The sequence below is a fragment of the Macaca fascicularis genome, chromosome 6 (assembly GCF_037993035.2).
Source record: "Macaca fascicularis isolate 582-1 chromosome 6, T2T-MFA8v1.1".
NCBI lineage: Eukaryota > Metazoa > Chordata > Mammalia > Primates > Cercopithecidae > Macaca > Macaca fascicularis.
In genome coordinates this window covers 40,533,328-40,560,656 of record NC_088380.1, presented here as the reverse complement: position 1 = coordinate 40,560,656, position 27,329 = coordinate 40,533,328, and the positions used below count along the sequence as shown (strand labels likewise).

The 27,329-nt window shown below is 36.9% G+C and overlaps 1 long non-coding RNA gene across 1 annotated transcript; it reads right to left on the bottom strand.

The window, feature by feature from the left end:
- On the bottom strand, window positions 1-27,329 carry LOC123573878 (uncharacterized). Its single transcript, XR_006698589.1, has 4 exons — window positions 27,240-27,329; window positions 21,268-21,389; window positions 618-692; window positions 1-294 (listed from the first exon to the last, which is right to left on the bottom strand). It is a non-coding gene; the product is annotated as an uncharacterized lncRNA (long non-coding RNA).

Genomic DNA, 27,329 nt, shown 5'->3' with positions numbered 1-27,329 from the left:
TTTACTTTTGAGCAATTTTAATTATGGTTTTTGTTTACTTTTCCAGTAGAAATTAACTGTTATTTGTCCTTTTCACACAGAAATCATTTTCATCCTCTTTCCCCAAGTATTACTGTAGAATGTATGTTGGGCATCTCTGGGCATTGACTCTTAGGCTTGTCATTCTTCAGACATCCCAGGCTGCTGGAAACTTGACTGAGGGCCAGGCAGGGTGAATGATCTGTTCCGGGAGACAACATCTTCTTTTCGTATGGCCTGATTTCAGGAGAAAAAGCAGTTTCTGAAGAACTGGCCCTGGAAATCAGCATACTGCAAGTGAGAATGATATTGTTAAATCCACTGACAACAACTTAGCTCTCTTTCCATTCCTCAAGTCACTTCTTATCCCTAACGAGGCCACCATAGCAAAGAAGCTGGACTGTGGCTACTAGATTACCATGTTTAGCTTGGTTAAGCTTCAGAGTCTAATGATGACTGCATACTTCTACCCTACTGATACTGGCCAGGGAGCTCTTGTGGGCACATCCATACCCATTGTGTTAGGGTTCTCTAGAGGGACAGGGCTAATGGTATAGAGGTATATATGAAAGGGAGTTTATTAAGGTGTATTGACTCACATGATCACAAGGTGAAGTCCCACAATAGGCCATCTGCAAGCTGAGGAGCAAGAAAACCAGTCCGAGTCTCAAAACCTCAAAAGTAAGGACACTGACAGTGCACCCTTCAGTCTGTGGCCAAAGGCCTGAGAGCCTCTGGCAAACCATTAGCATAGATCCAAGAGTCCAAAAGCTGAAGAACTTGGAATCCAATGTTCAATGGCAGGAAGCATCCAGCATGGCAGAAAAATGGAGGCCAGAAGTCTTAGCCAGTCTAGTCCTTCTATGTTCTTCTGCTTTTATTCAAGCTGAGCTGGCAGTTCATTAGCTTGTAACCACCCAGATTGAGGGTGGGTCTGCCTTTCCCAGTCCACTGACTCAAATGTTAATCTCCTTTGGCAACACCCTCGCTGACACACCCAGGATCAATACTTTGCATCCTTCCATCCAATCAAGTTGACACTCAATATTAACCATCACACTCATCTTGTAGATTAGAAGGGCACACTAAGTTCTGGACTATGGTTTGAGAGAAAGATCACTGTTATCCTATTAGCTATGAACATTATTTTGTAGGAATTAAAAGGGTAATTGTATAATTTCGGGGGACAGCAGACAGTTATTGGTAGCCTACGTAATAAGCTTACCATTTGACTTTGTGATGGAGGGAAAAACATTTTCCAGTTGGGCTTGCTTTTTCTGGCAGGACTCCACTAAGAGATCTCAAAGCAGTTGAGATTTACCTAACAACTGTGGTTCTTTGCCTTTTTTCCACTGTAATACATACACTCACATATGAAACAATTTCATAGGTGAATGTGGATTTAGACAGTTAAATTACTGTTAGAATAAAATAGATTTTTGGATAATGCATAAATGACATCTCCTAGCTTCTAATGTTTTTCTTCCAAAACTCCTTTGTCACACACCTGTGTATCTCAACTTCCCAGATGAGAAGAGATAAATGTAAAACAGTAATGGACTTTTTCTGTGCCCACATAGTGTTTCTGTCTTACACTGACACAAATTAAAAGACCAAGGACAGATGTCCAATGACGTAAGTGGAGGAGATAGAGTGGGGAGGACACACTAGTCAGTATGTGTTTTTTTGCTTGGGATAAAAGTTTTTGAGAAACTGAAATGTGAGTTGGAGGGTATATTGAATGATGCCTCTTGCTAGGTGTACCCATGGAATTGTTACTGTACATATTTACATATGAGGTGTAGCATAATAAAAAAGGTGGAAAATTCCTATTAAATAAATTTGCTTTACAATGATCATAATCTCAATGAAGAATGTAGTGATGTTACAGTGAGTTTTGTCTTTCTGGATTTGTGACAATTTGGGCTTGTCTTTAGTAAACTATTGATGGGTCAGAGTTGGTCTTGCGACTGGCATCTGGAGAACAATGTAATTTCAGACATTCATGAGAAAAGAGAAGATGTTGGAATTATATATAAATGTAGCATGAGAGTGACATTCTTTTTCCTGTTGGTACATGGAAGCATAGTTATTTGAAGAACAATATTTCAAATATATGGTCCTTTGAGTAGGAATGCTACTGTGTTACCCATAATTTTTGAGATTTTTTTAAAAGCTAAAATTAGCAAAGTTTTTTGGTATTTGTTTTCAGCTACTCTGAAGACAAGCTAACTTTCTCTTTCAACATATATTGCATGTTTACAAAAGCCTTACCTAGTATTGCATAAATATGATGAGAATTGGAGTTGAGAGTCATGAAACCTGAATTTTATCGTTATTTATCAATTATTTATGAAGCCCCTACTACATGTTCTGTATTGAGAAACAAGGATGGAGTAGACTAGTTTCTGTCATCAAAAGTAGTAAAACCTTGCAGATTATAATTATCTATCATTGTGAGACATCTGCCCACCTCATATAACACATAAATATACATAGGTATGGGTTCATAAACACAGTTTTGTTTTGTTTTAAGCTTATATAAGTAGTATGCTGAATTTATCATCTTGAAACTTCGTTTTTGTGCTTATTTTAAATTGCTGTTATTCTTTGTTGTTTAATTATTGTGAATTATCCCCTTATACAAATATATAAAATATATTTATTTCTTTTTTGATTAGTCAGAATTTTGGTTGTTCCGGTTTTTGCTGTTATCAACAAAGATGTGAATATTCTCATCCATGTCCCTTATGCCTATGTGTGTTAAAGTTTCCAGGAAGAAACTTACGTGGTCATAGGAAAAATGCATTTTCAACTTTATCAGCTAATGCCAAATCATTTACCAAAGAGTATGTACCAATTCACGCTCATCAGCAGCATAAGAGAAGTAAAATAGCCTTATTGCCAGACTTCCAAATTTTTTGTCAGTTGAATGAACATGAACTGGTGTCATATGATTGTTTTAGTGATAATTGTCCAGAATTCTTTAAGTTTGAGTTGTGTTTAATATATTTATTAATACTTTTAGTTTCTTCCCCATGAATAATATTGACCTTTTGGTCATTTTATTTGCTTTGGATCACTCTTTTATTACTTATCGACTTGATCATTATTCTTTATATAGTAATCTAAATACTAATTATTTGCAATTTGTGGATAAATATCTTTTCCCAGTTTATCATTTTTCTTTCATTTTTGTTTATAGTGCCCTATCCTACTCAATTCAGTATATTTGAGCTTACCAATCATTCTCCTTTGTTTTGTTCCTTTTTCGCATTCAAAAAAATATATTACTACTCCAGTTCATAAATTATGTTCTCCTATATATGTTTCTGAAGTCTTTAGAATTTTAGTTTAAATATTTGTTAATAACTCATCTGGAATATATCTAATGTTTGGTTTTTGTGCTACTTTTTCATATATTTTATTTCTATGCATGCTACAAACTACATAATGGATTATTATTTTTGCTTTAAGTAGGTAATTATTTTTTAAAGAAATTAATAACTAAAGCATTTCATACTTGCCATTTCCAATGCTCTTCTGTTCTTTCTGTAGACCTGTGTTTGTATCTGGTACCATAACTTAAAGCTGAAGTACTCCCTTCACCAATTTTTGTAGTGCCAATCTGCTGCCAATGAAGTCTTATTAGCTTTGTTACTCTGAAAATGTTTTTACTTCACCTTTATATTTGAAGGCTATTCTACTGAATATAGAATTTTAGGTTAGCAGTGACTTAAAAGATTTTTTAGCTCTTTAAAAATACTGTTTCATTGTCTTGTAGGATGCATTATTTCTCATATGATGTCAGCATTCATTCTTATTTGTATTTTTCCCCTTTGGTTCATTCTCTGTCTCTCTTTCTCTCTCTTAATATATATGTTACACACACACACGGAAAAGCCAACGGTGTAGCTCTGGTAGGAGTCCGAAAATTTGACAATTGGTAGTGCTGATGGTGTAAGTCCCAGTCTAAGGGCAAGAGAAGGCTGATGTAGCAGTTCAAGCAGTCAGGTGTAGAAAGAAAATTCTCTCTTCCTCTACCTTTGTGTCCTATCCAGGCCCTCAGTGGATTGGATGATGCCTATCCACATGGAGAGGGATATCTGCTTTACTCACCATACTGATTCAAACATGAATCTCTTCTAGAAATACCCTCACAGACACACCTGAAATACTGTTTAACCAAATATCTGGGCATCTTGTGATCCAGTGAAGTAGACACATGAAATTAGCCATAACACATACCCATTCTCTTTTTCTTCTCTTTGGTTATATTTGAGGGCTTCCTCTTTCCCATATCCTATCTAAAACCGCCTTCCTTCCCTCCTCTCTTTCTTTCTCTCTCTCTTCTTTCTTTTTTCTTTCTTTCTCCTTCCTTCCCTCCCTCCTTCTCTTTTTCTTTCTCTTTTAATCTTCTGTCTTTCAAAAGAATTTACCCTGTTGGTTATACTGCTTCTCTTTGAGAATTGACACTTTATTTTATTTATAATTAATTAACACATAATTATATATATTTATTGGATACAATGTGATGTTTCAATGCATATACACATAGTATAATGACCAAATTGGGGTAATTATCATATCCATCACTTTTAAAATTTATTATTTCTTTGTTGTGACCATATTCAAAATATCTTCTAGCTATTTGAAATATGCACTGCATAGTTATAGTAACGCTGTTGTATTTCTTAATGATATTCTTACTGGCAGCAATTAAATATCCTCAGATCTATTCAACTCTTTAAAAAACACATTTTACCCCACCACCTTTTCCCTCTGTTATCTTAGTTTTCTCTCATTTCCTAGCATGTCTTTCAAGAGAGTTGTATCTACTTGCAGTTGCTATTTCCTCAACTCTCCACTCACTCCTTAATCTGTTCCAACCTGACTGGCTAAAGTAACCAACCACCTCCATGCTACCAAATGCACTGGAGATTTAAAATTCTTTGTAAGTGTCTCAGCACAATCTGACATAATTGAATACGCCCCATTTATTTAAATGATCCCTTTATTGGTTACTGAAATAATATATCTTTCTGGTTTCCTTTCCTACCTCTTTGGCAATTACTCTCTTGTCTTCACTGGGGGCACATTCTTTTCATATTGTGTCCGGAACTGGTGGGTTCTTGGTCTCACTGACTTCATGAGTGAAGCCACGGACCCTCGCGGTGTGTGTTACACTTCTTAAAGATGGTGTGACTGGAGTTTGTTCCTTCAGACGTTCAGATGTGTCTGGAGCTTCTTCCTTCTGGTGGGTTCGTGGTCTCGTTGTCAGGAGTAAAGCTGCAGACCTTCCTGGAGAGCGTTACAGCTCTTAAAGGCAGCGCGTCTGGAGTTGTTCATTCTTCCCAGTGGGTTTGCGGTCTCTTTGGCTTCAGGAGTGAAGCTGCAGACCTTTGCCGTGAGTGTTACAACTCATAAAGGCAGTGTGGACCCTAAGAGTGAACAGCAGCAAGATTTACTGCAAAGAGCAAAAGAACAAAGCTTCCACAGTTCAGAACTAGACAGAGCAGGTTGGCGCTGGCTGGCTGGGGCAGCCTGCTTTTATTCCCTTATCTGACCCCACCCACATCCTGCTGATTGGTCCATTTTACAGAGAGCTAACTGGTCTATTTTACAGAGAGCTGATTTGTCCGTTTTGACAGAGGGCTGGTTGGTGACTTTACAATCCTTGAGCTGGACAGCGTGCTAGACTGAAAAGTTATCCAAGTCCCCACTAGATTAGCTAGATACAGAGTACCAATTGGTGTATTTACAAACCCTGAGCTAGACACAGAGTACTGATTGGTGTATTTACAAACCCTGAGCTAGACACAGAGTGCTGATTGGTGCACATACAATCCTTGAGCTAGACACAGAATGCTAGATGGAAAAGTTCTCCAAGTCCCCACTAGGTTAGCTAGATACAGAGTTAGCTAGATACAGAGTACCCATTAGTGTATTTACAAACCTTGAGCTAGACACAGAGTACTGACTGGTGTATTTACAAACCCTGAACTAGACACAGACTGCTGATTGGTGTATTTACCATCCTCTACCTAGACATAAAAGTTCTCCAAGTCTCCATCTGGCTTAGGAGCCCAGCTGGCTTCACCTAGTGGATCCCGCACAGGGGCTGCAGGCAGACCTGCCCACCAGTCCGGAGACAGGCCTGCACTCCTCAGCCGTTGGGCTGTTGATGAGACCAGGCTCCATGGAGCAGGGCGCAGCCCCATCGCTCCAGCAGCGCTGGGGAAGCCCAGACATGGCGGGCTGCAGGTCCCCAGCCCTGCCCCGCCGGGAGGCAGCTAAACCCTGAGAGAATTTGAGTGCAGCGCCGACTGGCAGGCACTGCTGGGGGACCCAGCACAACTTCCGCAGCTGCTGGCCCAGGTGCTAAGCCCCTCTCTGCCCCGGGCCGGTGGCGCCCTGCCGGCCACTCTGTGTGTGGGCCCGCTGAGCCTGCGCCCCTGCCCGCGAGAACTCGCACTGGCTAGCCAGCACTGTGCGCAGCCCGGGTTCCCGCAGGCGCCTGTCCCTCCACACCCTCCGGCAAGCAGAGGGAGGTGGCTCCTGCCTCAGCCACCCCAGAGAGAGGCTCCCACGGTGCGGTGGCGGGCTGAAGGGCTCCTCAAGCTCTGCCAGAGTGGACGTGGAGGCGGAGGAGGTGCTGAGAGTGAGGGCTGCTAGCACATTGTCACCTCTCAATATTGGCCATTAATTACTGGAATTATTTGAATTTCATATATAGATCTTTTTTCTTTTCATAATCTTTACTTTTATATTAGAAAATCTCATCTTTTGTTTGTTTGTTTTTTGAGACAGAGTCTCGCTTTGTTGCACAGGTTGGAGTGCAGTGGCGCCATCTTGGCTCACTGCAACATCTGCCTCCAGGGTTCAAGATCGTGTCTCTGTCACCAGAGTAGCTGGGATTAAAGGTAGGCACCACCACACCTGGCTAATTTTTGTAGTTTTAGTAGAGATGGGTTTTCACCATGTTGACTGGGCTTGTCTTGAACTTCTGACTTCAAGTGATTCGCCTAACTCGGCCTCCCACTGTGGTGGGATTACAGGTGTGAGCCCCTGCACCCAGCCAGGAAGTTTTATTTTTAACAATGGCTTCAGTTACCATGTACCTATTTGTTTATAGCTCTTGGCTTTTTTTCTGTAGTCCAGAATTATTTTCTGAACTCCAGACACATACTGGACTATACACTTAATATTATCCGTCAGATATCTGAAAATATTCTCAAACTTCAAAGGTCTCATGATTTTGTTACATCAAATATAATCCTTTTCAATTATTTTTTATATGATGAATGGGATCATTATTCATCCATTTCGTCATGTTCAAAATCTAGGGGTCAACTTTTATCTTCCCCCACCCTCCCACATAAATCATACTTATTACCTAGTTAATTTTAAAATAGATGTTCATTCTATAATATCTTTATGTCTAAGTCTATTTATATCAACAGAAACTTAGTTCAAGTTGCCATTTTTCCTTGTCTGGACCACTATAATTATTCCCTGCCTGTTTTAAGATATATGTTTAACAGTATGTACATTGAGACTTTTAATTGTTTCTGAGTTTTTGCCAAAGCTCCAAAGCTGAGAACAACAAGTAAAAGATACCCCTTAATGCTGATGTGCTGCTAGACATCTTTGTAATGTATTAGATAAACAAATTTATGATTCCATACAACTTATGTAAGAGAATTCTGGAGTTTATTGAGAAAATTTAGAGAAGGAGAGAATGTTCCCAGGGCCCTGGTGCCTTCAATAAGAAAACATTTCCTATAGTTTTTAGGGTTGATAAATTCTCAGTATATTTAACCTGGCAGGGATACTACAGATTTTTAAACGACATTGTGGTTATTGTAGAGCTATTTTTAATTGCTTACCTCTCTCCTGAGACTCTTGCCCTTTCCTTTGACGTTAAGCTTCATCTGACACTTAGAGATTTTGCTGCCTTTCAGCTTCTGAATTGTCAGACATTTCTGTACAGAGATTAGCATGATTTTACAGGCAAAATTCTGTAGCCCTTTTTCCCCCAAAAGTTCCTGTATCTTCCAAAAATAATTTCAAGTATTCTCCCTCTAACTATAACAGGTATGTAAGGTTATGAAAGGAACCAAGGGAAGAAATCCCTTTCAATGTTTCAATTCCCTTGTACATGAGCTGTCTGGCACTTTGACTATGGGAACTGCTAACTCAGTTTGTTTGCTGACAAAATATACTTTGCAGAATTATCACACAGTTTCATGGTTTAAAAGTCAGATGGCAATATATCTCTTCTGTACCTAGTTGCATTCTTGTGGTTACTGATTGTTTGACAATATTAGCAAATTTTTATGTCATCCATATTTCCAGCATGGCCTCCAATGTGAAGCTAGATTCTTAATTTCACAAAACTCTCCCAGATAAAAAGGGTTAAATGAGATATGTCAAGCAAGAATTAAAAGATAGAAAATTAATGCTGATTCTTTCAGATAGCCTGCTCTTTTTTTTTTTTTTTTTTTTTTTTTTTTTATCATCTCTACTAAGCCAAGTGACATTTGGTGTCAGAATTTTTCAGAAAGCACTAGTATCAAAGACATCTACAGAGTGGGAGGCTGTAACATGACTGTAAGTGTAACTTTTTCCATCCGTAGAATTGTTCATAAATTGTAATAAAATACCTCATGGAGTGTATTTTGCTGAAATACATCACATTTATAAGGGTCTGTTTTATAAATTAGACCACGTCAAGTACATTGAGACAATGGAGAACGCATTTCAAGTATTATTTAGGTTACCCAGAGGTGTTGTTGGAAGTATACAAAACCAAAAACTCTTAAGAAATTATTTTTGTTTTCCAAGAAACTTATGTGATGGCTTTAAGTGTCAGAACAGGGCAAAAAGGCAAACAGAAGAATGTATGGATCCATTACACTGCCACAAAAGGTGCTGCCTGAAGAAGATGAATCACATTACAAATTATCTAATTTAAAGCAATTCAGAGATACATCAGTGTGAAATTTAGTATATTTATAATTTTGACAAATGATTTATTATGAAGTCTCTCATTAATTAAAATACTGCCAATTGAAATTAGAATACTGGATTTTTTTAGGACAAAGACAATTTCATCATCTAGGTTTTGCTCCTAATGAATAAATAACTATGTAAATAATTTCTATTAATATTTTAAAATAGCCTTTATATTCTTGTTTTTGTAACTGCAAAGGAATCATACTTCATACTCAATCTCTATTAAGTCTTTAGTTCATGTCAGGTGCACAGTAAACTATTTACTAGAGATTTTAGTCACCATAATCAGAATAATAATTTGTATCTAGAAGAGGAGGGAAAAACACTCTTCTTATCAATCATCGAGGAAATTTAAATTTTTTTTTAATCTGAATCAAGACAGTTGGGGAATTTAAAACTGATTGTAGGACTTTAGTGAAAATTACAGATTAAAGTTTGAAAATTCTCTCTTCCGTAAAAGCAATGAGAAAATTGGCAAAAACTTGTTAAAATCAAAATTTTCCAAACTCTAAAAACTAACAAAAGGCTTGCAGTAATATGAAGCCCATTCCCCGCCTCGCCCCCTGCCCACCCCAGGGAAAGTGGCAGAATCTCAATGACCCAGCCATCCCATTACTGGGTATATACCCAAAGGATTATAAATTATGCTGCTATAAAGACACATGCACACGTATGTTTATTGCGGCACTATTCACAATAGCAAAGACTTGGAATCAACCCAAATGTCCATCAGTGACAGATTGGATTAAGAAAATGTGGCACATATACACCATGGAATACTATGCAGCCATCAAAAAGGATGAGTTTGTGTCCTTTGTAGGGACATGGATGCAGCTGGAAACCATCATTCTTAGCAAACTATCACAAGAACAGAAAACCAAACACCGCATGTTCTCACTCATAGGTGGGAACTGAACAATGAGATCACTTGGACTCAGGAAGGGGAACATCACACACAGGGGCCTATCATGGGGGGGGGGAGGGGGGAGGGGGGAGGGATTGCATTGGGAGTTATACCTGATGTAAATGATGAGTTGATGGGTGCAGCACACCAACATGGCACAAGTATACATATGTAACAAACCTGCACGTTATGCACATGTACCCTACAACTTAAAGTATAGTAATAATAAATAAATTAAAAAAAAAAAAAGAACAGAAAGTTTTGCGATGTTTTAATTTATCATAATTCCACTTTCTAGCATCCAGCTCTGTGGTAGCCTTGAAAACTGACAGTCTGCATCAGAGTGAAAACCGGCAGCCTGGCTGCAACTGGAAGTAGAAAGGGTTTGGAGACTCTTCAAAGACCCTTGCCAGAGCATTGCAATTGTTTGTCTTGTTTGATGGTTTACTTAATAGTCCACTTGCAAGACTGTTTTTATTTGACCTCAGTCAGAGCTATCAGTGCAAAAATCCTCTTCTCTGAGGCAGTTGCTTAACTTCATGTCTGACTGAAGCCATGAATAACTGTTGAGGCAAACAGTAGACAAACTATGAAGCTAAAAAGAAAAATCAGTTAAACAAAAATTCTGTAGGAGCTTTGGAAAAGCCCTAAGGTATTTCTGGGATTCTAAAACACTACAGGCATGCATGTGACTGTAAGCATACTCAGAAAAAAAGTGAAAAGTCCTTAAGCTCTTACTTCTCATTGATTTTTGTGACTCTGTGCAAACAGAAAATGAAGACTAAGAAGGAGTTATCAACTATCTGACTAAGTATTGAAAAATGTTATGGGAGCCCAGTGAAAATTAGAGCCATAAAGAAGGTGCCACCTGCGGAGAGCTTTAGCCTCCCATTAGCCAAACCTAGCAGGAAGCCAGCTGATAAGGGGATCTAGGATTGATGCAAAATCTAAGAAAAGAGAACCCAGAGAGGTAGGTCTAGCTCTTGCCTTGAGAGTAGTTGTCCATCACGAGAAAATAGTGGCAAAACTTCTGTTGGAAGATTGTCAGGGCCCAGGGGAAAATAATAAACATTTCCAGAGAAATACAATGATCAGTGGTTTCCAGGGGCTCGAGGGTAGGAGGGGAGAGGTATGATTAGTTACCAATAGACATAAGGAACTTTTGCCATAAGGAAAATATTTCTTATCTGGGTGTGGCATTTGTTAAACAGGTATATATTCATAATTCAACTCTACACTTAAAACAGATATATTTTAGTGTATATAAACATAACTCAATAAGTTAGACTTAAAAAACAAATGCTTCCTGAATCATAAGACAAAGATAAACAGCCCAGCTAAAAATAGGCAAAGAAAATTTAAAGGCAATTTACAGAAGAAAGAACTTTTGTGACCCTTCCTCCCCCACCAGAAATAAGAAGGTGCTCAAACTCTGGAAAATTTAGTAAACTGTAGATTTATATAACACCGAGATAAATTTATATAACATCAATAAATTATAAATTTATACAACACCAATAATTTATACAACACTCTCCTCCTGCAGGAATATAAAATGTTTCTACAGTGTATGTCTAGAAATGAAATTACTGGGTCATATGGAATGGACTTGTATAACTTTCAAGAGCTTCTTATTTTTTTTCTAAAGTTGTTCCAGATTACATTCTCACCCTGACGTCTTCATTCTTCCACATTTTACACAAGTGTTTAAAATTTTTGCCAATAGAAAAAATCTGTTTTATTATTTATTATTTTATTATTTAGAATTTTTTTCTAAATCTATTTTTGCAAAAATTTTTTCCTCCTAAGGCACCATTATAAACATGCAGTCAAATAGCATGCAAGGCTACCAAGTTTGTTCCTTCCCTTTTGAAGGAAGTGCAATCTTCCACCTCTTGGGAAGACACAGAGACACAAAGATAGTGTGAAGAATGCTTCTGTGGCATCTGATGCTCTATCCTATGACTCAATCCCAGAGCCTAGTATAAATTTAAATAGGCACAACTACACTCCCGTTGACTCTCATAAAAGGGGCTCTGTAGTGAATTATGCAATGATTTCCAACCTGCTGAAAAAGCTTTATAAAATAAATTATTACAAAAGTATCAAGTTGTTATAGTTTGATCTGTGATTGTTTTAATGCCCTAAGGAACTGAATGCTGTACAGACACTGATGCTGAAATTAGAGTTGTGAATGAGTTTCCAGTCTTGTGCGTCTGTCATTAGCCAATTAACAGAAACTCCTTCGTATGTGCCTAAGCACACTGGATCATAGTTAAAGGACAATGAGTCTACTAAAAAGATTAGCTGCTCCAAAATAAGTTTTTCAAGAGGCTTTTGAGCCAAGATAGAAAGACAGGACAATCTCACTTTATTGTGAAATAATATTCCATTAACTAAGGACTGAAGCAAAAAGCCAACCATTTCCAAGCTAAACATATTGAATGAATCAGTAGCCTAGATTATCCAAAATGCAACAATTATTTTTAAAAGATGTTACTTTTACAATTTGTCAGGAAGTCAAGGCATGAACCCTGAACAGAATGCAGTGGGCAAACGTCAGAAGGTTGGATTCTCAGTCCCAAGTCTGACCACAAGCTGACTGACTCTTGCAACCTATTTATTTCTAATAAGCTCTAGTTTCCAATAGGAGTTTGGTAGAACCATATGTCTTTGAAGACCTTATCCAGCTCTCAAATTCTATTAAGGTGTACCATATAAAATTGCAATATTTGATCAATTTTGTCTTCAGAAATGGCTAGGTCGTGTGGTTAAACCTAAAAAATATGAATCTGAGAGACTTTATATAAGGATGCTTGTAAAAACCTATGAGATTTTTTTTGACAAAGATTATTGAACATCCTGATTTCTGTCTACAAGTAACTTCAAAATATCTGATTGGAATTTTGGCATATTCAGTCCAATAAGGTTATTTTTATTGGAGAGAAAAACAATCAATTAAACATGTTATTTAATTGATTCAATTGAGCAATTGAATCAAAAGCCACTCTCTACTGCATAGATTATGCAATTCAAAATATGTGGTCCCCCCTTATTAGGTGCTAAAATACACATATCATATTAAATAGATTATTTATCCACATATTAAATCTCATTGGAAATTTTATATTTTACTGCTATACCTAACAAAAGCAAAGAACCATTTTTAAGTTAATATGTATTTTTCTAAATCAACTGAAATATTAATACGTATTAATGGAATTCTTATCAATCCCTTGTAAGTATAGCTGTCCTCAGGGGTTTCTCATGAGCAGCAAAGTGATTTGAATGGAGTTCATATTTTTTCCCATTTAAAATTGTCCTACTTCATCAGATTAAATATGTAGCTTTTTCCTAGAAACTTGTTTTTACAATGTACATTTTGAAGGAGTGGGGAAGATAGTCCATTTAGTTCCTAAACTCTTGGTTTGGTTTAGTTGTGGGAGCATGGAATTGGGAAGGTGTTACTGTGATCCAGCCTTCACCCTGAAACCAAAATCATCTGCCCTACATTGCTTGGACACTGAGAACCAAAACTACCTAAACCCTCATCCCCTCCAAAACAAAACAAAACAAAATAAAGCAAAACAACTAAACCTTACTGTCTATATTGCTGGAAAGATCTTTGAAACCTTTGTGCCAACATCTTTACCTTTTTATTTCCAGCAGTCCAGAAAAGTTGGTCAATTCTTATGCAATCCTAATGAAGTCCTCCCTTTCACTTTTCCTCCATCTTACACAAAATTTCCAATTGTTAGTAAATTCTGTTCTTGCCCTATTCCCTTCATGACACTGCTGAAACTTTGTGGAGATAGATGGTGTTGTATGTTATATTAAGCAATAAACTAAGTGTCTTAACAGGTGGTGTTAGTGATATTTGAGAGCTGGCATTCAACAGCCTACTTTACAAATTCACTAGCATGGTTAGGATTACATGCTGAACATTCCTGGCCTCAATTTGAAAAGCCGTAAAATTCAACCAGAGAATTGTAATCTTGCATTGCAATTATAAGTTATAATTTCACTAATTTGTCTTTATTTTGTAGGATTACTAAGAAAGTCTACTTAAGGACTTAGGTAGACTTTATGTTTATTCATTCAACATATAGTGTGTAACTAATTTGAGGCAAGCATTTTTCCAGGCTTTGGGGATATAGTGGTAAACAAGGTGGTATGTTCTTAGTGTTTATGGTGTTTACATGTCAGGGGAAGGAGATAGATAATGGTCATATGAACAAGTGAATAAACAAGATCACTACACGCTGTACTACTATAGGAAGGAAATAAACAGTTGAGGACCTAGCAAGGACACATAGGATCAGACAGACTGAACAAGAAAGACATTGTTGAGTAGGAGACATTTAAGCTGAGATCTGAGGGAGGGAGATCAGCCATCCGTTGAAGGGCCAGAGAAAAATCTTTTCAAGTAGAGAGAATAATGGGACAAGTGGAACCTAATTAAACTAAAGAGCTTGTGCACACCAAAAGAAACTATCAGCAGAGTCAACAGACAATCTACAGAATAGGAGAAAATATTGCAAACTGCATCCAACAAAGGTCTAATATCCAGAATCTATAAGAAGCTTAAATCAACAAGCACAAAATAATAGACTCCAATAAATAAATGGGCAAAGGACATGAACAGACACCTCACAAAAGAAGACATATGCGTGACCAACAAGCATATGAAAAAATGGTCAACATCACTAATCATTAGAGAAATGTAAATCAAAATTATGATAAGATACTATCTCATGCCAGTCAGAATGAATATTATTAAAAAGCCAAAACATAACAGATACTGGCGCGGTTGCAGAGAAGGGGGAATACTTACACACTGCTGGTGGAAATGTAAATTAGTTCAGCCATTGCAGAAAGCATTTTGAAGATTTCTCAAAAAAACTCAGAACTGCCATTCAACCCAGTAATCCCATTCATGGGTATGTACCCAAAGGAATATAAATTGTTCTACCATAAAGACACATGCATGTGTATGTTCATCGCAATATTCATCACTATTCACAATAGCTAAGACATGGAATCTACATAAATGATCATCAATGATGTACTGGATGTGAAAATGTGGTACATATACACCATGGAATACTATGCAGCCAACAAAAAATGAAATCACATCGTTCGTAGTAATGTGGATGGAACTGGGGGCCATTATCATAAGCAAATTAATGCAGGACCAAAAACCCAAATACCACATATTCTCACTTATAAATGGGAGCTAAATACTAAGTACATATGGGAACAAAGAAGCGAACAGTTGACACTGGAGCTTACTTGAGGGAGGAGGGTGGGAGGAGGATGGGGATTGAAAAACTACCTATGGCATTTATGCTCATTATCTGGGTGATGAAATAATCTGTACACCAAAGCCCAATGACACACAATTTACCCATGTAACAAACCTGCACATGTACCCCCGAATCAAAAATAAAAGTTGGCAAGAGGAATCAAAGGAAACAATTTATCTTTCAAAACTGTATATGTGGGTGCCATTTGGAAACAAGCCTACTTTCCCTGAGACGTTGCTACAAAAATACTTGTCCTCCCTGTACCAGTTGAAAATCCAGGCTGTTATAGCCAAAAAGGGACTTGGCTAACTTTCCCAAAGCATCTTCATTTATATTAATTTACCCATTACTTAATATTCCATTGCACTAAGGACTTGCCTCCTTTGGCTTAATACTATTAAACCATCAAACAATGTAAGTAGTATTCTCCAATTTCATCCTAACCAAGTCACTTTCAGAGTATTATTTGGCTTCCCATTTAGAATGAGTACTGAGTATTTAGAAGACAACCAAATAACCCTTAACATCATCATTTACTATGTGTGAATTTTCTTACTTAGTAATTCCATAATTTGCATGGATGATGTGTAGGTATATATATACATGTTTTAGGTCTGGGTGCTATGACAATGTTAGACTGGGCAGCTTATAAACAACAGAAATTTATTTCTTACAGTTCTGGAGGCTGGAGTCTGAGATCAGGGTACCAGTGCGATCTGGGCCTTGTGAGCATTCTCTTACAGGTTGCAGGCTGTGGCTTCTCTTTCTTTGTATCCTCACTTGTAGAAAAAGAACGTTAGCTATCTGACTTTTTCTTTTTTTAATTTATTTTAATTTTTTGTGGGTACATAGTAAGTGTACATATTTAAATCCCATCATTTCCAATAACCTGGATAGAAATGGAGGGTGGACTATCTCATGAGATACATGAGATAGTTTGATACAGGCATGAAATAGGTGGTAATCACACCACAGTAAATGGCGTATCCATCAACTTAAGCATTTATCCTTTGTGTTTCAAACAATCCAATTATACTTTTAGTTATTTTAAAATATACAATTAAATTATTTCATACTAGTGTCACCCTGTTGTACTAGCAAATACTAGGTCTTATTCGTTATTTCTATATTTTTGTATCCATTTCACATCCCCACTTCCTCCATACCCCTACCCCCCACCTCTCTTCCCAGCCTGTGGGAACCATCCTTCTACTCTCTACCTCCAGGAGTCCAGTTGTTCTAATTTTTAGCTCCTACAGATAAGTGAGAACATGCAGTGTTTGTCTCTCTGCCTGGCTTATTTCACTTACCATAATGACCTCCAGTTCCATCTAGGGTGTTGCAAATGAGAGGATCTCATTCTTTTTTATGGCTGAATAGTACTCCATCATGTATATATACTACATCTTCTTTATCCATTCATGTGTTTATAGGCCTCTACGTGGCTTCCAAATCTTGGCTATTGAGAATAGTGTTGCTAAAAATATGGGAGTGCAGATATCTCTTTGATATACTGATTTTCTTTCAAGTATATATAAAGAAATGGGATTGCTGGATCATATGGTAGCTCTATTTTCAGTTTTTTGAGAAATCTCTAAATTTTTCTCCATAGTGATGATAGTAATTTACATTCTCACCAACAGCGTATGAGGTTTTCCTTTTCTCCACATTCTAACCAACATTTGTTACTGCCTGTCTTTTTGATAAAAGCCATTTTAACTGGGGTGAAATGATCTCTGGTAGTTTTGATTTGCATTTCTCTGATGAGCAATAATGTTGAGCACCTTTTCATGTACCTGTTTGCCATTTTTATGTCTTCTTTTGAGAAATTTATATTCAAATATTTTGTCCATTTTTAAATTGGATTACTATTTTTTTTTTCTCTAGAGTTGTTTGAGTTGCCTATATATTCTGGTTATTAATCCCTTGTCAGATGGATCACTTGAAAATATTTTACCCCGTTCTGTGGGTTGTCTCTTCACTTTGTTGACTGTTTCCTTTGCTGTGCAGAAGGTTTTTAACTTGATATAATCCCATTTGTCCATTTTTGCTTTGGTTGCCTGTGCCTGTGGGGTGTTACTCAAGAAGTCTTTGCCCATTCCAATGTCTTAAGGAGCTTCCCCAAAGTTTTCTTTTAGTAGTTTCATTGTTTTAGGTCTTAGATTTAAGTTTTTAATCCATTTTTATTTGATTTTATATATGGTGAGAGATAGGGGTTAGTTTCATTCTTCTGCATAATGGATATCCAGTTTTCCCAGCACCATTTATCAAAGAGACTCTCCTTTCTCCAATGTATGTTCTTGGAACCTTTGTCAAAAATGAGTTCACTGTGGATGTATGAATATAATTCTGGGTCCTCTATTCTGTTCTACTGGTCTGTTTTTATGCCAGAACCATGCTGTTTTGCTTGCTATAGCTTTGTAGTATAATTTGAAGTCAAATAATGTGAGTCCTTCAGTTTTGTTCTTTTTGCTTACGATACCTATGGCTATTCTGGGTCTTTTATTGTTCCATAGAAATTTTAGAATTGTTTTTTATTTTCTATTTCTGTGAAGAATGTCACTGTCATTTTGATGAGAATTGCATTGAATCTGTGTATTGTTTTGGGTAGCGTGAACATTTTAACAGTATTGATTCTGCCAATCCATGAACATGGAATATGCTTTTTTTCTTTTGTTTCGAATCCACTTCCGTTTCTTTCATCAGTGTTTTACAGTTTTAATTGTAAAAATCTTTTACTTCTTTAATTTAGTTCCTAAGTATTTAATTTTATTTGTAGCTGTTGTAAATGGGATTACTTTCTTGATTTCTTTTTCAGATTGTTTGCTGTTGACATATAAAAATGCAACTGATTTTTGTATGTTGATTTTGTATCTTGTGACTTTACTGAATTTGTTTATCAGTTCTAATAGTTTTTTTTGGTGGAGTCTTTAGGTTTTCCCAAATATAAGATTATATAATATGCAAACAAGGATAATTTGACTTCTTCATTTTTTCTTTCTCTTGTCTGATTGCTCTAGCTAAGACTTCTAGTACTTTGTTGAATAACAGTGGTGAAAGTAGGCATCCTTGTCTTATTCCAGATCTTTGAGGAAAGACTTTCAGTTTTTCCCCATTCAGTATGATACTAGTTGTGGATCTCTTGCATATGGCTTTTATTGTGTTAGGGTATGTTCTTTCTATACCTAGGTTTTTGAGGGGTTTTATTATGAAAGGATGTTGAATTTTATCAAATGCCTTTTCAGTACCAATTAAAATGGTCATATGGTTTTTGTCCTTTATTCTGTTGGTGTGATGTATTATGTTGATTGATTCATGTGTGTTGAATCATTCTTGCATCCCAGGGATAAATCCTACCTGGTCATGAAGGATGATCTTTCTAATGTATTGTTGAATTCATTTTGCTAGTATCTTGTTCAGTATTTTTGCATCAATATTCATCAGAGATATTGGCCTATGGTTTTCTTTTTTAATGTGTCTTTGTCTGGTTTTGTTATCAGGGAAATACTGGCCTCATAGAATGAGTTTGGAGGTATTCCCTTCTCATCTATTTTTTAGAGTAGTTTGGGTAGGATCAGTATTAGTTCTTCTTTAAATGTTTGATAGGTAGAATTTATCAGTGAAGCCTGGGTCCCAGGCTTCTATTTGCTGGAATACTTTTTATTACAACTTGAATCACATTGCTTGCTATTGGTCAGTTCAGGTTTTGAATTTCTTCATGATTCAAGCTCAGTAAATTGCAAGTGTTTAGAAATTTATCCATATCTTCTAAATTTTCTAATTTATTGGCATATGGTTGCTCATAGTAGTCACTAATGATCCTTTACATTTCTGTTGTATCAGTTGTAAATCTCCTTTTTCATCTCTGATTTTATTTATTTGAATCTTCTCTTTTTTTCTTAATTAGTCTGGCTAAAGGTTTGACAATTTTGTTAAACTTTTCAAGAAACCAACTTTTTGTTTCATTAATTTTTTTGTATTGTTTTCTTCAGTTCAAATTCATTTATTTCTGCTGTGATCTTTATTATTTTTTCTTCTACTAATTTTGAGTTAGGTTTGATCTTACTTTTCTGGTTTTTAAAGATGCATTGCTAGGTTGTTTATTTGAAACTTTTCTTCTGCTTTGATGTATGTATTTATAGCTATAAACATTCCTCTTTGTACTGCTTTTGCTGTATCCCACAGGTTTTGGTACATTGTGTTTTCATTATCATTTGTTTCAATACTTTTTTTGATTTTTTCTAAATTTCTTCATTGACCTACTGTTCATTCAGGAGCACATTGTTTAATTTTTATCTATTTGTATAGTTTGCAAAAATCCTCTTGTTATTTTTGTTTTTTTATTCCACTGTGGTCAGAGAAGATGCTTGACATTATTTTAAATTTTTTAATGTTTTCAGACTTGTTTTGTGGCCTAACAAATGGTCTTTCCTTGAGAATGATCCATGTGCTGAGAAAAAAACATGTATTCTGCAGCCATTGGATTAAATATTCTGTAAATATCTATTAGGTTCATTTGGTCTATAGTGCAGATTAAGTCTGATGTTTCCTTGTTGATTTTCTGTCTGGAATATCTGCCCAGTGATGAAAGTAGGTTGTTGAAGTGTGCAGCTATTATTGTATTGGGATTTATCTCACTCTTTCACATCTAACAATATTTGCTTTATATAACTGGTTGCTCCAGTGTTGTGTGCAAATTCATTTATAATTGTTATGTCCTCTTGCTGAATTGATTGCTTGATTATTGTACAGTGACCTTCTCTCTCTTCTTACAGTTTTTGTCCTGGAGTCTGTTTTGTCTGATATAAGTATAGCTACTCCTGCTTTTTGTTTTTGGCTTGTTTGTTTCCATTGGCTTGGAATGTCTTTTTCATCACTTTATTTTTAGTGTACGTGTGTCTTTATAGGTGAAGTGTGTTTTTGTAGGCAACAGATCACTGGGTCTCGTTTTTCATCCATTCAGCCATTCTATGTCTCTTGATTGGAGAGTTTAGTCTGTTTACATTCAATGTTATAATTGAGAAGTAAAGACTTACTCCTGGCATTTTGCTATTTGTTTTCTGGTTTGTTGTGGTCTTCTCTTCCTTCTTTTTTTTTTTTTTTTTTTTTTTTTTTTTTGAGACGGAGTCTCACGCTGTTGCCCAGGCTGGAGTGCAGTGGCGCGATCTTGGCTCACTGCAAGCTCCGCCTCCCGGGTTCCCGCCATTCTCCTGCCTCAGCCTCCTGAGTAGCTGGGACTACAGGCGCCCGCCACCGCGCCCGGCTAATTTTTTTATTTTTAGTAGAGACAGGGTTTCACTGTGGTCTCGATCTCCTGACCTTGTGATCCGCCCGCCTCGGCCTCCCAAAGTGCTGGGATTACAGGCTTGAGCCACCGCGCCCGGCCGGTCTTCTCTTCCTTCTTTCCTTCCTTTCTATATTCCTTTTAGTGAAGATAATTTTCTCTGGTAGTATGATTTAATTTCTTGATTTTTATTTTTGGTGTATTTGTTGTGTTTATTTTTATTTCAGGTTATCATGAGACTTTCAAATACTATCTTATAAAACATTATTTTAAGCTGATAACAGTTTAACAGTCTTTGCATAAAAAACAAATATGCAAAAAGAAAACTAATACAAACTCTACACCTTAACTTCATTTTCCTGCTTTTTAACTTTTTGTTGTAGAAACAACAAAATTTTATTGTACTATGCCTTGAAAAGTTGTTATAGTTATTATTTTTGATTGGTTCATCTTTTAGCCTTTCTACTTAAAAGTAGTTTATACACTATAGTTACAGTGTTATAATATTCTGTATTTTTTTCTGCGTACCACTGAGTTATTTTATCTTCACACGATTCCTTATTACTCATTAAAGTCCTTTCTTTCTGGCCGGGCGCGGTGGCTCAATCCCAGCACTTTGGGAGGCCGAGACGGGCGGATCACGAGGTCAGGAGATCGAGACCATCCTGGCTAACACAGTGAAACCCCGTCTCTACTAAAAAAAATACAAAAAACTAGCCGGGCGAGGTGGCGGGCACCTGTATTCCCAGCTACTCGGGAGGCTGAGGCAGGAGAATGGCCTGAACCCGGGAAGTGGAGCTTGCAGTGAGCTGAGATCCGGCCACTGCACTCCAGCCTGGGTGACAGAGCGAGACTCCGTCTCAAAAAAAAGAAAAAAAAAAGTCCTTTCTTTCTGATTGAAATACTCTCTTTAGAATTTCTTGTAGGAAAGGTCTGATATGAATGAAATTTCTTAGTTTTAGTTTGTCTTGGAAAGTCTTTATTTCTCATTCATGTTTGATGGATATTTTCACCAGATATACTATTCTAGGGTAAATGTTTTTGAGCACTTTAAATATGTTATGCTACTCTCTCCTGGCCTGTGAGGCAGCAAGTTCTCTTCTGGCCCAGGGTGTGTCTAGATATGTTGTCTGGGAACTAGAGCCTGGAACGGGGACCTCAAAACTCTGCCTGGTACCCTATCCTACTGTGGCTGAACAAGTATCCAAGATGCAAGAGAAAATCTCTTTGCTCTTTCCTCTCCTCTCCTCAAGCAGAAGGAAGGACTCTTTTTTGGAGCCATAAGCTATGCAGACTAGGATTGGGGCAGGGGAGGCATAAGCACTCCCTTAGCCACCATTTCTGGTATCTCAGTAGGTTGCGTGCCCCCTCAAACTGGCTTTGAGTGTAGCTCAGCAATAGAATTCTCCTAGGAGTTGAAATTCTTGTGGCCTAGACTGCCTTTCAAATTTATTCAGAGCCCCATAGCACTTTAGGTTGTGGTGGCATGGCTTGCCAGAGCTCAAGGTTCAACCACTGGGATGGGTAATTTCCTTCTGGCTAGGCCCAGTCCAAATGCTCCTCCTGTGGATGGGCATTAGCTAACTACAGCTCAGTTCTGCTTTCTGCTGTGACAGGGCAGAACCGAGTTCAATGCAAAGTCTCACAGTCATTGTGTTCTTCTTCCACAAGTGCACAGGTTCTCCATATCACACAGCCACAGGGGTTAGGGGGAGGGGTGACTTTAGTAATGCAAGACTACTTTTTCTCCCCTTCTCAGTGCCTCTTTCATCAACACGAAGTTAAAACCAGGTACTGTAAGTGCTCACCTGATTTTTTGTTCTTATGAAGGTGCTTTTCTTGTGTACATAGTTGTTAAAATTTGGTGTTCCTACATGGTGGGGACAATCAGTGCAGTCTCCTATTCTGCCATCTTGCTCCACTCCTGGACTTTTCTTTTAAGAGTACTAATCCCATTCGCAAGCGCTCCAATGTCATGACCCAATTACTTCCCAAAGGCCTTCCTTCTAAATACCACCATGTCACAGGTTAGAATTTTAAAATAAGAATTTTGGGGATACACACACACATGTGCACACACACACATATATATATATATACACACACACACACAGATGTACATTTATAGTCAAAATTTATTATTCACAGTTTCTATATTTACAAATTCACCTACTTGCTGAAATTTATTTATTTGTAACCCAAAATAAATGCTTGGGGCACTTTTGAGGTTATTCACAGACATGAGCAGAGTGAAAAAAATTTGACTTGTTCAATACACATGTGCCCAGCTGAGGTTAAACAAGGAAGCACTCTGCCTTTTTGTTTCATGTCTAATAGTGTAAACAAGGGTCCTTCTATAGTCTACTTATTGCCATGGTTTTTGCTCTTGTGTGCTTCTTGTTAGTGATTTCACCATTTAAAATGCCCCCGAAGTGTAGTCCCAAAGTGCTGACTAGTATTCCTAAGCACAGGAAGGCTGCAATGAACCTCATGGAAAATATATCTGTGCTTGATAAGCTTAATTCACATATGGCCTATTGTGCTGTAGGTCATAAGTTCAATGTTCATGAACCAACATTTATTTACTCAGCAGTTCTTCAGTCAACCTTTAAGCAAAGATATCTTTAAACAGAAACATTCATAAAACAAAGTTATATATTGATCTGTTGATAAAAGTGTGATCAGAGACTTATAGGAACCTCTTCCTGTCTTTTCTCTAGGAAGAATGTGTCAGTATTTGCTAATTCCATGCTCACAGCATTTTTTTAAACATAATTCCATGAATATTGAGAATTAACAGCATAGATTACATCCATAGATGTATAGTAATTCTATAAGTTGAAAGGAAGTTTCTATCTATCTGTCTACCTATTTATTCATACATTTATCTGACATCAGGTGTGGGATATTTCATATTAATAGAAGTCAAGCACATATTTCTGCAAAATTAAAAACCACTGAGCCCTAAGAAATAGCATAGACTTAGCATAAGCCTTAGCCAGTTTTGTGTTTCCATGTGTGTGCTATTTTTATTTTTAAAATGCATTACTTGGCTGTATGCTTTACTGCCCTCCTTCTTTTCTCCCCATATCTGATATCTTAGCCGAATATGTCTGACTGCATATCGTTGCCTCACACCCATAGGGTGTTTTGTTTTGAGACAGAGTCTCACTCTGTCACCCAGACTGGAGTGCAGTGGCACCATCTCAGCTCACTGCAACCTCTGCCTCCTGAGTTCAAGCGCTTCTCGTGCCTCAGCCTCCCAAGTAGCTAGGATTACAGGCATGTGCCACCACGCCCAGCTAATTTTTGTATTTTTAATAGAGACAAGGTATCACCATGTTGGCCAGTCTGGTCTCGAACTCCTGACCTCAAGTGATCCTCACACCTCAGCCTTCCAAATTGCTAGGACTACAGGTGTGAGCTACTGCAGCCACCACCCACAGGGTTTTTCACCTTTATGCTTAGCTCCTATTATTCTTTTTACATCAACTACTTGGCTCTCTTTACATGCACAGACCTGAACTATTTTCCTTGACGTATTCCCCCATTCTCACTTCCCTACCTCCGGACAGCTATAATCTCTCACTTCTTTAAATACTATGGTCTCTTCATCTCTGTGGCAGTAGCATATTGTACATTTGATTTTGATGATTTGGGTACTTGTCTCACTCATTTTGTATTTTCCACTTTGCCTAACCCAAGACCTTGAACTTATTCAATATATGTTTACAGAATAAAAATATTTAGTTCTCAACAATTTTAGGTCACAAACCTCTTTAAAAATGATTAAAGCTTATTCTCAGAAAAAAAATGCAATTTAAAAGTTACACTACATTTCTGAGTATTTGAAGCTCTCTTCTCCATCACCGCCACCTCTCAAAGTCCACGAAATCTTTGTTAAAAACTTCTTATTTACTTCAGTCTCCTGAGAATGACAGTGGAAAGTTGATGTTCGCAGAAGTCAAGTAACATGTCTCAGGCTAGTGGAAAAGGTAAGACTGGTGCTAACATTTTACAATTTTCATGATAGAGGGTTTTCTATGTGGGTGACTTATTCTTGACCATAATAATCTTCTCCTGTTTTTTCTAAATGAGAAGACAGACAACTAAAGGTAACTTTGTTCACTCTTAACTACAGACGACTGTGCTGGTGGATGTTGTTAAAGTCAACAAGGAAAAAAGTATCATGTAGAGTCAATAGAAAGCAGTGGACAGAGAAGCAGGAAATTGATTACAACCCCTCAAATCTGTCATTTACCATTTCTGGGTCTCTACCTCAGCCAAAAGGTTTTGGGGGAATAAAGAGTCTAATGACCCCAGGGAATTGACATGTGTTCTTCAGAGGAGGTCAGTAATCAGACACTAGTCTAGTTGGTTTCATCCTGCAGCAGAAAGTCAGGTAAAGTAATTAGTCTCAACATCTCGGGGGTGCTGACTCATTTCCACTTCCTTTAGAGGAGCCACTCAAACTCTGTCCACCTTGTTTCTCCATAGAAATATGATAAAGATCAGTTCTCTGGAAGCATTCATATTTCAAGAAGCTCTGTATGATATGCATTAAGGTAAATATTCCTAATCCTTGTCTGCAGGGTTATAGAAGTTTGGACTGTACTTTGCTGTTTTTAAGCCTGTAGCCAGACTAAATTCACTGTTTTTCCTTAACTCAGCATACCAGATGACCCTTGGTTGTAGCTATAACCAATCCTTTCTCAAGGACAAAATCACACCTGCCTCTCTTTTCCTTTCCAGGCTCTGAGCTAAAGTCTTGGCATCTTTCTTGAATGCCCTCCAAGGAGTAGTCCAAAAAGATACCCAAACTCAGATTTTATGGAAATAAGATGTTTCCTGTAATACCTTTTATCTTGGCTTTAACAGTATGCATTTAAAAAAAATATTGACTTAAATTTATGTGCATGTTTATGTTACTACTCACTGATGACCTGCTTGATTGGATTAGACAAGTTTTTTTCCAGTTGGTTTGAGGTACTAGAATTTCAGGAAGTCTTCAGTTTCTTTTTCTTTTTTTTTTTTTTTCCAGTAGCAGAAATTTTGGGTCAAAATGTCTAGGCTCTGTAGTGCTTGGTGCTGTAGAAATTAAGACATTTAGATATTCTGGATGACCCAACTTTAATTGTGATAAAATATATGTTAGATATATTTTATTGGCTTTTTTTTCTTATCTACTGACTTTTATTTTAACTTTTTAATACAAAATCTCCTCTATTGGTTGAGAATATACAAAATTACAGTTTTTATTGGATTGAGTTTGAAATATATTCTGATAAAAAGCAGAATTTAAATGTTGTAAGTTGCCAAAAAAGGGTAGAATCACAACTTGATAATAAAGCTAAATACACATTTAGAAATCAAAACATTAAAAAGTTAAGAATAAATAGAAGTTTTTTTTGGTCTTCTGTTTTCTTCCTTTGAAGTATAAAACACTTCACAAGTGCATTGCTATAGTAAACATTTAAACCTTATAAAAGTATATAGATAAAAATAGCAACGTTTTCTTTTTCTTTCAAATATCACTCAGTTCTCTAATTTTAACCAGTGGGTGATATTAACATTTTCAAAGGCTAAAAATAAATAATACTTAGAGTAAAGGCAAGAATACATTTTCTAATAGGAAGAAAAGTGATTTTAAATAAAAAATATGTTGAAATCAATGAAAGAATATTTAAAGCATGAAGATAAGGGATAAACATTAACAAGTAACTAATAAAAGAAAATATTAAAACTTAGAAGTCATTAGAATTTATTCAAAAAAAATACACTAGAAGATATATAAATTGATAGATAATATTCTGATTATATATTTTTGTGAAATACATAATTATATATAATAATAATACATATATCTCTATACTATAAAACCTGGTGACTTAAGCAAAACCAATGTACTACATCTCACAAATTCTAGGGTTATGAATTTGGGCAAGGTTTAGTTGGCAATTCCTTTGTTCCACATGGCATTAATAGGAGTTACTTGGTATTCATCTGATTCCGAGCTGTTCAGGAAGGTCAATGTCAGACTCAATGATACCCAGTATTTTGATAGGGATTACTGGAAGGCTGGGTTCAACTGGATCCCCCCTTTTCCATATAGTTTCAATACCTCTCTATATAGTCTTTCTGGAAGAGTAATTGGACCTCTTGTATGACTGCTTAGGGCTCAAGAGAATATGGGGGCAGGCCCGGAACTGGCATAGGGTCAGTTCCACATTCTGTTGGTCAAAGCAGTTGTAATCAGACCCAGATTCCAGAGGAGGGTGAATAGATATCACGCCTAGATGGGAGAAGTTTCAAAGAATTTGTGGCCATCTATAATCTGCCACAGATGGTAAAGTCAATGTGTAAAGTATGGCAAGAATGTAGAAAAAAACAAAAGCAGATGAGCAAATGAAATGAAAATCTTCCATCAAAGCAGAACCAAGAGCAGTTTAAAAATAGAATATCTATATTGTCAATAACAATAAGGAGCTCCAATTCATCAAACAAACAAAACTATAACTTAAACTAGTCAAGTGGCATGGATCCTCAGTAGAACTAACTGAGGAGAAACAACATGGCAAGGCCAAAAACCCAGGACCTTTTGTTTGTTTTTTATATGAGGGCGCATTATTGTATTAGTTATCTATTGTTACCCAATAAAAGAACTGCCACCACCCAACCACACACACACACACACACACACAAGTCTTACCATCTTGCAGTTTTTGTGAGTCAAGAATCTGGCAGCAGTTTAGCTATGTGGTACTGGCTCAAGATTTCTCAAGAAGTTTCAGTAAAGACT